This window comes from Siniperca chuatsi, linkage group LG3, assembly GCF_020085105.1.
Source record: "Siniperca chuatsi isolate FFG_IHB_CAS linkage group LG3, ASM2008510v1, whole genome shotgun sequence".
NCBI lineage: Eukaryota > Metazoa > Chordata > Actinopteri > Centrarchiformes > Sinipercidae > Siniperca > Siniperca chuatsi.
The window spans coordinates 1,977,807-1,993,691 of NC_058044.1; the positions used below are offsets into that span (position 1 = coordinate 1,977,807).

Here is a 15,885-nt window from a genome sequence, read left to right on the forward strand (position 1 = left end):
GAGAAGAAAGGGTGCAAGGGTGGAGAAGGAAGAAAGGAGGGAATAACGGAAGTAAGGAAGGAGAGACGAGGGAGGCAAGGAAGGCAGGAAATTGGAAGAAAGAAGAGGAAAGTAATAAGCTGAAGGAACTGATTCAAACTGCAGATGTAACAGATGAGAGCTAACTGTGTGACCCCCACCCCCACCCCCCCGCGCTCTCCCCTGCAGTCGAGTATTTTTCTGGGGGAGTAAACGTCTTGTTGCTTCGCTGGAGAAAAAGCAAACAGTGTAAAGGACAGTCACGTCTTCCTGTGAAGGACTCTTCCAGGAAAAACACACTTCCTGCAGTGAAGCGACTGTGAACCTGCTCAGCTCTACTGGATGACTTCACTCCTTCCTCGTCACACACACACACACACACACACACACACACACACACACACACACACACTTTGGGTTCTGTTTTGTAGGATTTTTCCCTCTTCGCACACTAATGTCAATCAGCTGGCTGTCCCCGTCCTGAACAGCCTTCTGCGTCATGACTTTCTAAATGTATTAAATTTATGGGATTTTCAATGCACTTCTGCACAGTGAGAACAGGAGAGTCAAATTCCTGGCTGCGATGAGAAATAAAATAAAAAAACAAATAGAAATGCACTAGAAATGTAATGTAATTCAGTTTACAGTGCATGCAATACAGGGAAACATAACAGAGAGAGTATATTTAAATCAATATATAATCTGATCTTATTCAAAGATAATAATAATAAGCACACATTGATTTGATTTGATTTTGACATGTTAGCAAACAGCTGCCTACTTCCACGTCCAGCAGCCACAGAGCGACCTCATCGTCCCCTCAGAGTGGCGTCTGCGTGACGAATGTCTCGGTGTGTCCACACAGCAGGCGTCTCAGACACCCAGCTGTCTACGCAGGCTCGCGTTGCACGCGCTTAAACGCAGACCGAAGCATATTTTTAAGTCTTATTTTCTCCCGTTTTTCACGTGCGTAACTACAGTGATTGTGTGTTGGGCTCTGAGCGATGCCAAACACACAGGTGACTTACACTCAGTACTGTACCTGAACACATCCTGTGTAGACATGGTGTAAGTCGTCTTTTAGCTCTGTGTTTGGTCTCCAGCAGCTGCTGAGGGAAACATCTGGCTCTTTAGCGGCTAGATGCTCCGCTATGTTCAGCAGCTGGACTCAGATCGAGCACTTAAGTAAAAGTAGCAAAACCACAGTGCAGAAACACTCAGTTACCAGTTAAGGGCCTGCATTCAAATTCATCAAAATATACTTAAAGCAACAGAATTATATATATATAGGATTATAATTATTGATGCATTATTGTGTTCATCACTTTAATGTTGAAGCTAAATTTTAACTACTTTATCTGCTGGGTTGATTGTGAACATCCCCCCCAATAATTTATTTGTTGATTATATTTTATATTAAATATCTGAATATGCAAAGTAACTAGTAACTAAAGTTATCAAAGAGTAACTTTAGTGCAATATTTCCCTCTGAGATGTAGCGGAGGAGAAGTAGGTAAAATGGAGTACAAATACCTCAAAAGTGCACTGAAGTACAGAACTTGAGTAAAGTTACGTTCCACCACTGAGCTCGTTTGATGACAACAGCGATGCTGATGAGAGCGGTGAGAGTGAGCCAAATCATCGGGCCATCAAACCAAAACGATGAGCTGAAAGATGCTAAAACGCTGCGCACAGCCGAGGACAACTTTCTGCGTGTTTATCACTACAAGCGACTGCTTTCCCATATGGAAATATTGATTTCAGCAGCTTTCAGTTCAGTTTCTCCTGCGTCAGATTTACTGTAGCGCCTGCTGAGTGTTTTGAATCCACACAGTAAACAAAACTTTATTAACTTCACGTCTCAGAGTCGAAGGAAGACTCGTCCTCCTCCACGTGCAGGAAGCCTCGTGAACTACAGTCCTACACTGAGCTCAGACTATTTCTGGTCCCGGTTTAACTTTTAGCATGTATTACACAAACATGTTTACATCCTGATACTAATGTTGTGATGCAACTTGGCAAACCACTGGCTGCTGGTTCCTCACACGATGGATGACAGACCGAATCAGCCGGCTGGAACTGAATGAACACGAATGAGCCTGACAGGTTTGACTAAACTGATTAAAATGATCTTTAGACAGAATAAACATTCAAGGGATGGAAAATATATAAAATGAGAAAAGACGCTGGATTTTATTTTGGGGGAAACGTGTCAGAGGAGGCACGGAGGCTGCGTGGCCTCCAGCAGCAGCGAGCAGAACATTCAGCAACGTTTGCATCAGAGTTTCATCAGGTGTTTCCAGTTCATTCCTCTGAACGAGACCTGCGGAGACGGCCTGAAGCGCCTGAAACCCGGCGGCGGCAGGCCCTCGGGGTGATGTCATCACCTCGTGCTGGGAGGACCAATCGGCTTCCAGCTCCGCGTCACTTCTCACTGAACGTGCATCCGCACCTGAAACAAGAAGAAGAGATTAGAGCAGGTAGCAGGAGGACTCCCACAGGAGACTGCAGTCCTGAACGGAGGTCTTCACAGCTCCGGCCCTTTTCGAGACCGGACCGAGGACCTAAACAGGTCCGGGTCCAAATTCTATTCAGGTCTAGTGGGGTGTATTTCTGCAGGTCTCAGGTCTGTGTGTCTGATACCTGAGGGGATCTACGGTGACTCTTTATCAGCTCTGATCACGTGGTGCATCATCATCATCATGAGCAGGTCTTTGTAGATCTGTGGCTGAGTTTTCCTCCGAATGTCGCTCAGATCTGCGAAGCGTTTTTGAGATATTCTACTAACAACGTCCTTGGTGGAGGTGAGGCGTTCACTCCCAGGTGTTCCTCACATCACATCAATTAAATAATCAGTGGACCCCCCCCCCGCCACAGTGCTTCACGACGCCCCACCTCTCATTTTCATCCTCAGCCTAAACAGGAAGTTGAGCGCAGCTGATTTATTTAAGGCGAGAGCGTCTGAGCGCCGAAATCCATCAACAACTCCCATCTACAGAGAGCAGACGGCTTCTTCCCCCGGCACGGCGAGCTCAGCGTTATTAACCCGACACACACACACACACACACGCACAGCCGTGTTTCCATCACTTCAGAGGACATTACATTGACTTACATTCATTTCCTGGAGACTTGACCCTGACCCTAACCTTATGCTAACCCTAAACCAAGTCTTCCCCCTAAAATGTAATGATTTACGTTATGGGAACTTCCTCTTTGTCCTCAAAATGTGACTGTGTAAACAGATTTATGTTTCTCCCCCACACACACACATTCAACATAAATGTGTGATTACATGGATCTGATTGGAAAAGCTGATCAGGACTCACATCCTGCAAAGATATGCCGACGGATGTCTGATAACGTTGTTCTCAAAGTGCGTTTAAAACAGACCAGGAAGTGGAGCGACGTTAAAATAAACAGTTTGAGTATTTTTGACAGCGTATTGATATCGGTTTACACTGATTACGCTCCTGTGGTTTGGCTAAAGTGGTCCAGTAAAGGATTTTGATACATCTTGTGTTGGTGGTGCTGGTGGAAACGTCACACGGTCATTAAAAATCAGTGGGGTTGATCCTCTGGAGAGCACGAACACCTACAGTGAATCAGCCAGTTGGTGTAACGTGATCCGGTAACAGGTCGGATGCGATATCGCTCACGTCAACACGGCTGTATGAAGCGTGGCGTGAGCCTTTACTGGCGTCTGCGGTGCACAGCAGCTGAATGGATGGAGGGACGATGCTACTGAGCGGGTCAGTTTCAGGGTCAGGAGCGTGTCCACGTGCTCAGTGCGAACGTTTGCAGACGATCACCGACTCCATCTGATCATAAATCAGTTAACCGCTTCGTTAAATCATTTGCTGCTCTGTCAGTTCGGACTGCTCACACAGAAATGGACTGTGAGTCTGTCCTCGTGTTAAAGACTCCAGTCTGTGGGATTATTGATCTGTTTGAATGAGATCTCAGGACAGTGAAAGCACCTTTCAGCTTGTACCTGCCTGAGGCGTTGAGTCCCATCTCTCTGCCTCATTGCTTTTGTGTTATCTCGTCATCACTGCCCATGTTACCTGTAACTCTTCACACTCTGGAGAGAGGGGGGAAAACAACACTAGGCACTGTGCATACACAGAAAAGTCATTTTTACTTATTTTATTTGAATTTATTTAATCTTTCCAGCATCGTGTTTTAAAATAAAGACCTTCAGTTGAAGCAAATATTGATCTGAGCGAATATTCCCAGAGACTGGTGCTGTTGTGCCGGGCTGTAGTCAAAACTACTTTGTCGTCCAAATAGGGGTCGAAACCAGGTCAGAGAACGACGCCCATTCAGTATTCTTCATCCTGCTGTCTTACTGTGGTTCATGGCGGTGCAGAAGCCTACAGAACCTGCCCACCTGTCGGTCCAGACTGAAACAGAACAGTAACTGTACGGATGAATATCTGGATTGCGATGAGATTCGGTTCACGTTACCATGGTAACCAGACAATGATTCCTAATGATTTTGGTGACCCCCCCCCCGACTCTTCCTGTAGCGCCACCAGCAGGTCAAAGTTGTCACTTACCCAGTGAAATATCTCAACATCTACGTGATGGATTGGCACAAACTTTTTGTTCAGACATTCACGGTTCCCAGACAATGATTCTTTCCACTCTAGCGCCACCATGAGGTTGACGTTTGTGGTTTTGAGTGAAATATCTCAGCAGCTGTTGGATGGATTGTGATGAAATGTGTTCACATTCCTCTCAGCATGAATTGTATGAACTTTCCCATCTAGCGCCACCATCAGGTCGACATGTTAACGTGTCCGACACTTTGGTTTCTGACCGAATACCTGCAGAGCTGATGGCGCTCCCATCAGCCTCAGCTGCGCTCTGTGTTTACTGCTGACTGGCTAATGTTAGCACGCTAACACGCTAAACTAAGATGGTGAGCATTATACCTGCTAAACATCCGCATGTTAGCGTTCTCAATGTGAGCATGTTAGCATGCTAACTTTAGCATTTAGCTGTGTCTAAGTACAGCCTCACAGAGCGTTTCTCACCCGATCACTGACACAGACAGACTCTCTCCCTGTGAACGCCTTTGAGGCCGACTCTGCTGAAGAGGTGACGAAAGAAACCGGCCTCTTGTGCCTGCCTTCACTGGTGCATCTGAACAATGCTCTGGGTGTTTCACAGAAGGTAAAACAGGCTGGAATGTCTGCACAGTCTGTAAAAACTATTAACACGGCAGATTTACACAACGCTAAAATTACAGACACGCTCCGGTGCCGATTGCAGTTCCCCGCCTCCTCGCTGTAACTCTAATCCCGTCCGAATAGGGCTCATGAGAAAGCGGAGGCATGTCCTAACAGGGATTAGTGTGGTTAAAAAAGAAAATCGCTTCTTCTGCAGAGTAAATGAAGCTATCAGGGAGCAGGTATTAGCCCCCGGTGACGACGTGCTGCTCTGCTGCTGTCATCGGGCCGTGGGAAGTTGTGGCGAAGGATTGCAGAGCTGTGAGTCAGAGCCGCGGCCTTGGGATTTGTTTTGGCGGGGAGGATGGCGACTGTGCACGGGGGTTAAGACGGTTCAGATGTTAACAAGGGTCAGACATTAAAGCACTCACTGCAGCAGCTGCCTGGGAACCTTTGGGGGGAGGGAGGGGGGGTTTGAAAGGAAACATTAAAGCAAAGTCCTGAACGGGGATTTGATCTTCCCATTTACTGTATTTACACCAGTATGAGAAAACTGGTGAATGCAACGAGTTCTCAGTCACTTGTACGTGAACCTTCAGGTCAAATGTGTTTGTCTCTAAACTTTATCTTTAGTGTGGCATTAATACTTTTACTGAAGTGAAGGATCTGAATACTTCCTCCACCTCTGCTGAACACTTTTAGCTTCCCATAGTGCAATTCACCCACCAACGTACAGTAGAAACGCTGGGATTGGTGATATTCTCTGTGGTTGGCTGTAGGATTACCCACAACCCCCCATCACTCCCTCTCTGGCCGTCAGCGAGGCTCTGAAAGCCGCAGGAGGGGGATCAGGCTGTTCCTCCTCTCAGCTCTGGAGCCGATGTGACCACAGACGTCAACTCGGTCCGTCGCCACGCTGGTGTGTTCTTCTCTCGAGTCTGTATTTTACGTCTGATTGTAAAGCTCCGCGTCACATCTTTACTCGCTTTATTCACGGACTCATGGGCATTTTTACACGTTTGTTATTTTCAGAACGAGTCACCTGACGTGTCAGTGGTACTGTACGTGTGCTGGAGCGGCTTTCGTGTCTGTGCTTTTCAGTTTGATTTATTTGAAGAGGTGAATGTGAGTTCTGAAGTAAAATGCATCCATCAGGTTGAAGAGGGGAAATAAAAAACATGAGATTTGCTGTGGATATTCACGCTTTCCAGAGGAGGAATCCTTTAGATTTTCTTTCCTCGGGACAAACTTTACATTTCAGACAAATCATCAGTATGTAACACTTTAACATGATGGCCGACATGTTACCCTCTTTAATCTGGTTCTTTCTAAGAGTGTTTGTTGTTGCCAGTAAACAGTCTTAACGCCGTCACATCATTTCTGTTAAGCTTCTTCCTCTTTCAGCTAGTCGAGGAGGTTGGAGCCGAGCGGCTGCATGCTGCTCTGCAGTTGTTGCGTAAGCGCGCTGTGTTCTCTGTGGTTTGACTGTAACACACAGTGTGTAACACACCTCGCCCTCGCTGTCATCTGCAGGCAACGCGGACGTTTCCTTCCGTATTTGTTGCGACAACACAGAGCGAACCCGAGCGAGAGAAAAGGCGGGAAAGTCCTGCAACCGTCAAAACCTGAAGCGAAGTCATTGACTCGCCTCAGAAACACTCTCACTTCTTTACTACGACTCTCACTTCCTCCGCGCGGTGAGTGCCAGGAGGCCGAAGCTCAACACGGAAACTACGAGACTAAAGGCCCTGGCTGTCACTCCGATCACAGACATGTGAAGTGTAATTATATACATAATAAACGTGTTTTTCAAATGATTATTCATACTCCCGTAGGCGGAACATATTTGTTACAGGTCCCACAGTTGGTGAAAGACTTTGTACAACTTCTTTCACATGTGTAGTAGTTACTCGCCGACACCTGGAGACACGCTTCTATGAGTTCTGCTTTAAGTTTGACATAGATGCTAAAGACAACATCCAAATAGCTGAAAAACTAGCGTCCAGAGAAGCTTTCAGAGGCAGATATTGGTGATTGTAACCAGGTGAAATACAGGTGAAGTTTATGAAGAGGCAACCTGGTCGCAGCCACCTGCGTGGAGTTTAGATCTGCTTTTTCTCTTCGCAATATATACGAAAAATTAAGAAAACATCATTATCATATACTATTAAGATGATGTTACGCCCCGTAGAGCTCCAGATTTAGTTCCTCTGCCAGTTTCTGGCCCCCCCAAAAAAGTCCCCGTTCTGGGGGTCGCTGCTCAAACACAAACCTCGAGGCTGCTGCAGCTTCAGTCCCACAGGAAACAGCACCGGGTGCCACGGGTAGCTGTTTATTTCAGGACAGACATGTTTGGAGGTAGTCTTACATTAGCGCTCAGAGGGGATTGTTCAGCACTGCACCCTGACCTCACGGCGACCTTTCCAGCAGGTAATCCAGCTTTATGGAGGATAATGCTGAGCAAAGACGCTGGTGAAGCTAATCCATCCAGCAGCGGGTCCGTCAGATCCCAGACCTCGGACCGTCTGACTGCTCCGGCAGAGGGTTTACAACCAAAACACTGTTGCTTTCAACTTTTCACACATTCAACATTGCTGGGTCCAATTATCCCGATCAAACGCCAGTTGTTGTTGTTGCACGTGTCAGAGTTCAGGTCGCAGCAGTATCTACGGCAACGACATTTCTGATCAGAATCATTTAAAACTAACAGAATCGCCACAATCAGTGGATTTGTTTGAGGAGGCGAAGTATGTTTGCACGTCGCTTTCACTTAGAGTTCAATTTTGGTGAACTTTGACACCCAAATTAGCTGGAAGCCGCCGCGTTAGCTGCGTCAGCGTCCCTGCTGCCGGAGTGCTGCACCAGCAATTCATAAATTCACTCACTGCGTTTAGGCCCTGTGTGTAAACTCCTTCCTTAGTATTTAGTAACTACTAGCTAGTTTAAGACTAGTGATTTACTAAATAGGTTTGCACCATTAAAACTTAAGAATTACTTAGTAAAGGCTAAAGTAAATCAGCTGCTAGAAAACCAATTGTACTGCCATCCAATCAAAAGAAACGGTGTAAACAGGAAGTCGCGGAAGCATCACGAGCTGTAATATAACTTCAAAAATAATAGTTTTAAGTGTCAAACGATATGTTAAACTTAACTGACAATGCTCTGTAAATGAACTGCGTTTGATTCATATCTGCATAACGTACAGTATGTGTCACGAGAGGGAAATATGTAATCATGCTAACCTAGGTAACGTTTTGAGGTTAGTTAGCCTAATGTTAATGTAATTTCATATTGTTTCATTTTTGTGAATTGTATTTTAAAATAGCTCTTTTACTGTTTAATCTAAATGTGTCATAGTTGCAAGCTAACGTTAGCTTTGTCACTTAATTCAGTTAGCTACGTTACACCTGGTAGTTATATATTTAGTGACCACTAGTGCAACCCATGTTAATTTATAACTAGGCTAAGTTAACTTAAGAATAGCTGGTGCTAATTGGTAGCCAACCACCCAGCTAGCTAACATGTTACCAGTTAGCTTGCCAGCCACAATAGCTCAGCAACTAGCCCTACAAGTAGCCCAGCTGCAGCGCCACCTTTTTCATGTACACATTCATTTCACCGTGCCGCTTCAAGCTGTGAGCCTTCAAGAGTTTCTAAGATACAAAATATTACAATATTAATAATACAATATTATAACCAGGAAAACAACTCATTTAACATTTCAAATAAACTCTCACAGTAACCATTGAATAAACGCCTCCAAATGATCCTTTTTAATGTCCTCTTTACATCGGCTCCCTGTTGGTTTCAGGATTGATTTTAAGATCTTGTTGATTACTTTTAAGGCTCTTCATGGCTCCAGACTATATTTTAGACCTTGTAATCCCTTATGAACCTTCAGGTAGTCTGAGATCTTCGGGCAGGGGTCTCCTGTCTGTTCCTGAGTCCAGGATGGAAACTAAGGGGGACAGGGCTTTGGCCATCAGGGCCCCGAGGCTCTGGAACAACCTGCCCGAAGACATCAGGCTGTCTGAGTCAGAGTCTTCGTTTAAGTCTCGTCTCAAAACACATTTTTATCTGAAAGCAGATCCTGATTTTACCTGAACTGGCTTTATTTTATTGCTTTTGTGTATTTTATTTCTTTATATTTCGTCATTCACCGTGGTGTTTTATTTCTCTTGTTGTGAAGCACTTTGTACTTTGTTTTGATAAATCCTCTATAAATAAAGTATTATTATTATTATTATTATTATTATTATTATTATCCAGTGAGTGACTTTGAATCTAACCACTTGGCCACCAGGACGCCCATACCTTCTATTTTTGTAATTTAAGTGGGATTTTATAAAAACAAACATTTCTACTCCAGCTCTTCGTTCAAAGCCCTCTGGTCTGAGAGACGAAGACGTGAGCAGCAGCTCGTCAGAGGACAGAAGACGATGAAAACAAACCCAACGGCCACTTCCTGCTCGGCCGCGGTGAACTCAGCTTTCTGTCACGCTGCGGTTTAAGTGGAAAAAAACCCCAACACAAACCAACTCCTGCCTCACTTCCTGTAGTAAAACGGTCATCTGCTCAGCCGAGTGACAGCAACCAGAACGGGGGGGAGAGCGGAGTGAGCTGCAGCATGACAAGCCACACGCCTTCAGCCACAAACGTCCTGCGAGGGACGCTGTCTGAGCTTCACTACCACAGCTGCAGTCTGCAGTCACATTCATTACAATATTTCATAATGAATCCATTTGTCTTTTAAAACCCTAACCCCGTCGGCCCTTTTCCTAGCAGACACGCTGACTAATAACATCAACAACTGTCCTGTTCAAGTCAGCCGTGACGGTGTGACAGCGAGCCGGCATGAACCACGGCAGGACGCTGAAGCTGCAGCAGCTACGTGGAGCTCATCTGTCGTCATGTCATGGTTTTTAGGGGTTTCTGTTCAGTCATTTCCTGTTTTATTTTGAAATAGTCTTGTACCCTCAAGTTTTGCCTCCTGTCTTTGACTGCTTTCACCTGTGTCTTCATCGGTTTCACCTGTGTCTCCTCGTCTCCCTCACCTAAGTGTATTTAAGTCTGTGTCCTGCCTTTTTTATGGTTTCATGGTTTACACCTGAGCTGTGACACGTCACAATGTTTTCTGTTAACACGTTATCCCCACTGCAGGCCTTTGAACTCTTTGAACATTTCTTCTCAGTCAAATTGAGACTTAAGGTCCTCCAGTGGATTGGGGGACGCCGCGATTCGCTTCCCGTTTCCTCCCGACAGTCAGTATTTATTTCTCATAACCTCGATGGCCAGGGTTCCCTAACCTCAACAGAGGACTAGTTGTTTTTAACCGAAACCACGATCATTCCCAAACTAGTTTTCGTGCCTAAACCTAACCGGTCCTTAAAAGTGGCAGATCACAAAACGGTTAAATGAATCATTTTCGTAACGGCTTTTGAAAGGCACTAACAAACACTGTCGCCCTGCCAAGAAAACGCAAATATGGGATGTTTTTAAAGGTAGTTTTAATAATAAAACAAGTGCAAAGCAGCAGGTCGCACAGACCCTGTGGGCGTCTCCAAGCACACCTGTCGCTCTGAATCAGCTGAGCCAATCACAGTGAAGCGCGGCGACAACAGCTCAACAAATGGAAAGACGCTTCTTCAAGAAATCACGTTTTCTGGGCTGCAGGGGAAGACGGCGACTTTATTTTTAATTAATGGAGTAATACAGGTGATTCTGACTTATTCATAAATCCAACAAGTTTGAGTGTTACGGTCTTTTTAAGTTCTTAACTAATAGTTTCAAACCAGCAATTTACTAAATCCGGTTTCACCGTGACACTTAATGAATGTCTTAGCTACTTTAGACTTAAGTAACGTGTAACTGTGTTGCTAGGAAACATTGGTAGAGCCATCCTATCAAAAGCAGTCAACTATGTAAACAGGAAGTCGATCTTTGTTTTACTCATATCTGCATTCAGAGTTAAATGTGTTCATGAGTGAGTGTGAAACGTGAGATTATGCTAATTTATCTAATTTAGTCTTTGCGTCAAGTGTCAGACGTGTAGTAACAACTAATCTCTATGTAAAAACAAGTTTTAATGCAGCATAAATCTATAACTAGTCTGCTGCAACCAGCTCCTGCTGCCTCGCTTCGCTGTGCGTTTCTGCTTCCGCTTGATAACTGACCAATCACAGACACTGTGACGTTTGGTCCAGCAGCCTCAGCAGAGCGTGAGAGCCGAAAACGCCGTAGCGGTATCAGTGATGTCAGTAAGAGTTGTTTTGTTTAACGGTCACCGGAGAGGAACCTGCAGCCGACATACGAGGTTTAAATAAACCACGTCCATGTTTCTCCGACAGCTCGTCACCTTCCGAACCAAAATCTTATCAGTGCTGAGCTGTTTTACAGTCAGCGGGTTTCACAGCTCGTTGGTCTGCCTGGTGTCTAACTTACTGACGGATGGATTGATCGGTCAGGTGATTTCGGGGTGTGTGCGTTAGCGTGTTTGGATGTTGCTGTGAAACATGAACAGGGAGCGTGCTCTCCTAAATGTCTGACAACATGAAGCTAATGAGGCGAAAGATTTACACGTCTGCTGAGGGAGCCGCCTAATGGGCTCTGCCTGACCTTCCTCACCTCTCACACACACACACACACACACACACACACACACACACACATGACCACATATTTACATCCAGTCCAGTTTAAATGCAGGTCACCAGCTGGTGAGACTCCGCCTGTCAAGCTTTCCTCCGGCACAGCACATCAGTTTCCAGCGATAGCGTGGCAGATCCTTGATTTCAGACAGCAGCAGCTTCTCGTTTCTCACTATATCTTTATTATATCAGCCGCAGCTAGCTAGCAAGTTAACGTTAACTCCAGGTGGGTTGAAAACTCGTTTTAATATTTAAACAGTGGTGGAAAGTAACTACTCACGTACCGTACTTAAGTACAAAGTGGAGGTACTTGTACTTTACTTGAGTATTTACGTTCTGTGCACCTTTATACTTCCACTCTCCGACATCTCAGAGGCAAATATCAGACTTTTCACTGCGTCTGTCTGACGGCTTCAGTTACTTCACAGATCACAGTGTTTCATCCCCTTCCTGTCCGGTGAAAACCTCGTATCTCCAGGTGTTTGTGACGAGCTGAAGGATGAAGAGTTTCCTTCACGTGCTGAGGAAACTCTCCTCCTCCTGAAGCTGAATAAACTCTTTAACCCCCCCTCGGATCAGCTGGGAAACGCATCGTCACAGAGCTGAAAACAGGCTGTTTCTCTGATACGTGGTTCTCACAGGACGGCGACGCTGCAAACACCTGATGATCTTATAGACCATGATGCATTGCTGCAGACTAAACTGCCCAACAGGATATAAAGCAGTTAAAATGAGCTCGACCTGAAACATCTGCAGCAGTAAAATGCAACACACACATGAACGCAGCAGGAATATGAATCCAGAAACATCATATATAATAAACACTGACAGGAAGCGTCTTACTGCGGTGGTATTAGTACTTTTACATAAGTAAAGGATCTGAATACTTCTCCTACTGCTAACGCTAATGCTAACAGACTGAGGCTAAAGCTAACAGGTCCCAGGACATGGAGACAAAGGAGCAGCACTGTCCCGGCTGGTCACAGTGTTGCAGCAGAGCAATGATACGGAGAAACGTAAGATCCGACTGTTCGTTTTAACGCTGCTTTGATGCTCACTGTAGAAAAACAAAGACAAGCAAAACAGATTTTTGCTTTGTCGTTTGTATTTTATGTTTCCCTTTTACGAAAAGCTTTTAGGACTAATGAGTTTGGCTAATGTAACGCTTTCCTGTAGCGAGTTTGGATGGGGTTTCTGGAGAATAAGCTAATTAGCAGGACGAGCCGCTAACAGCAGCTAGCTTAAGCTGTAATATAGTACCATGTAGGATCGGCTCCCACGCAGCGGAGAGTCCAGCTGTTGTTTTTCTGACGTAACCTTTGACCTCTTCTTGACGTGACGCGTTCTTCTTCTAAGTCGGTGTCGTGGCTCCAGTCCTCGTTCAGCGCTGGTAACAGTACGCACTCCTAAAAAAAAAAAACCTTCTTGACTATTTAAAATTTCATTTTTGTGTGTCTGAAAATTCACCAAAAGATGTGAAACGGCATCAAAGAGGCTGTTTGTGTTCAGGCGGTTTGATCACATTCTTCAGAGCAGCCCGTCACATGAAACTGAGCCGCTTTTTATTCTAGATGCAAGAATTTGTGCCGATGAGTAATCTCACAACATGAGAGGAGAGAGGAAAAGATGGAAACAGGGAGGGAGAGTCAGACATGATGGAGGTCTGGGCAGGAAGATAAAGGGGCAAGCCTTCGCTCTCTGCCCAGCGCTCCCCCGCCTCCCCCCGACAACTTTCATCCAACCCTTGCCAAAGACAATTTTTCAAAGCGCCGAAAAAGTAGGCCACAAAGTTTGGAGAGAGAGAGAGAGAGAGAGAGAGAGAGAGAGGGGGGAGAAAACGAAGTGACTCAAGCCCACTGACGCTTCCTTTCACCCCACATGACGTGAAAGCAAAGAAGAGCGGCCCTTATCGCTCGTCTTCACACGCAGCCAGACTGGAGACGCGTCTCGTCCACGCTGTCGATCCAATCCACAAATCCCCGTCCTGTCAAAAACCTCAGCAAACAACACGCCCGACACGCCGCTTGTGGTCATTTTGCGTCTCAGGGCGGCCCCCCCTGAGCCCTCGGGCCCCTGTGCAGGAGCCTGGGAGGCCCGTTCAGTACTCCGTCCGTGTGAATACGCATCACCTCGAAGACGGCGACCAGACCTCGCCGTCAGAGATAACACCGCGACCGTCTCATCCAATAACGATCGGCTCAACGTGACAGAGCCGCTCAGTTCTGAAAGCGAGCGCCTGTCAGCGGCGGGAGGAAGACGAGGGGAGTCAAAGATGGCGGAGGAGATTAAAGAGGGTGTTGCTCGGAGGGGGGCGGGGCTGCTGGCAAACGGAGGCTCTTATCTAACCAACCAGAAACACAGAGATTCGCCAGGACTAGATGTCTGCGATCGAGGGAGGAGATAAAAAAGACGAGTGAGCCAGATCCCCGGAGACAGACGAGCGGGAGGAAGGAAGGAAGACAAAAGGGACGGAGGGAAGAACAGATTATTGACAGGAAGTAAGACAGCTGACGGGAACAGGTGTGGAGGACTGAAAGAAGAGAAAAGGGAGGAAATAAAGGAAGGAGGGAAGAATGAAAAGAGGTTCGCAGTGAAGGAAACAGGTGGGGAAAAAGAGTAAAAGAAAAGGAATTAAATAAGGAGAGAGAGCGACAGGATGGAGGGAGGAAAAGGGGGATGAAGAAGGGAAAACATGGAGGGATGGCAGAAAGGAAGGAAGCTGACAGAAGCAGGTGGGGAGGAAGTGAAATAAGGATGGAGGGGAAAGCAGAGTGATGAAAGAAGGGAAGTTGGAGGATAAATGGAAGGAAGGTGGGAAAGAATGAAAGAAAGTAAGTGAGGAACAAAGAAGAGAGAAAGAAGGGGGAGATATGGAAGTAAGGAAACAAGTATGGAGGGAAGAAGGGAATGAAGTGAAGCAGAAAGGGGGGATGGAGAAAAGGAGAGGATGGGTTAGAAGGAAGGAAGAAAGGGAGGAAGGAAGGAAGAGAGAAACGGAAGAAAGCATAATAATAATAATTAAATCTAATTTACTGGTTTCTTTACATTGCTGTTGGGCTGGAGGATCCGGATTCAAACCCTCGACCCCGCTGAAGTGGATCAGACGCTGACCTGCGACCTCTGACCTGCGACCTCTGACCTGTGACCTCGGACCTGCGACCTCTGACCTGCGACCTCTGACCTGCGACCTCTGACCTGTGACCTCTGACCTGTGACCTGTGACCTGTGACCTCTGACCTCGGACCTGTGTGTATCACCGGAGGTTTCGGTGCAGACTGGTTCATTTTTATCAAACAGAAACAAGAAATAAATCAACAAATTATGACCTGAGACCAGATCTTCTTCATGTCAGTAAACTCCCAGAAGGCCTCGGGCTGCTGTTTGTGGTGTGTGTGTGTGTGTGTGTGTGTGTGTGTGTGTGTGTGTGTGTGTGTGTGTGTGTGTACCCATTTTGTCGCCGTGTTTATTTATGGCTCAGCACTCAGGCAGCTGTTAAGACGCCTGCAGGGTGATTGTTGCACTTCTGCTTTAGTGGAGGAGGAGGATTGCTCTGAATGTGTGTGTGTGTGTGTGTGTGTGTGTGTACATGAGTGTGTGGAAGTGTTTATGTGTGTTTATGTTTCTATGTGTGGGCTGACAGGTTTTATCATGTCTGTATGTGGTTGCGCGGTTGTGTGAGTGTGTTTTGTGTGTGGGAGGGTGTGTGTGTTTTGTGTGTGTGTGTGTGTTTGGGGGGGTGTGTGTGTGTTTTGTGTGTGTTTTGTGTGTGTGTGTGTTGGGCGGGGGGTCTGTCAAAAGGTAAAGTAAAGGTCATCACCAGGCGCTGTGCGGGTTGTTTGTGTGTAAACACCGGGCCGTTGCTGGGGTTAACACCCACCACAGCCCTCCACTCTGCACCCAGTCGCCCTGCGAAAGCATCCCAGCAACGTGTGCTCGTATCCAGGCTTTCACCAGCTGATTGTCCCTGAACAGCGAGGGATGGAGCACACGGCCGTCCTGCAATCACTTCTTTCTTTTCTGGTAATTTCTGTCTATAATTGAGT

The 15,885-nt window shown here is 46.2% G+C and overlaps 1 protein-coding gene and 1 long non-coding RNA gene across 3 annotated transcripts in view; one reads left to right on the forward strand and one right to left on the reverse strand.

Moving 5' to 3' along the window:
* LOC122873028 (NACHT, LRR and PYD domains-containing protein 12-like) overlaps positions 1-15,885 on the forward strand; it is a 1,034,258-nt gene that overhangs the window by 931,276 nt on the left and 87,097 nt on the right. The window lies entirely within an intron of this gene.
* On the reverse strand, positions 633-14,069 carry LOC122873096. Its single transcript, XR_006377357.1, has 2 exons — positions 13,103-14,069; positions 633-2,470 (listed from the first exon to the last, which is right to left on the reverse strand). It is a non-coding gene; the product is annotated as an uncharacterized LOC122873096 (long non-coding RNA).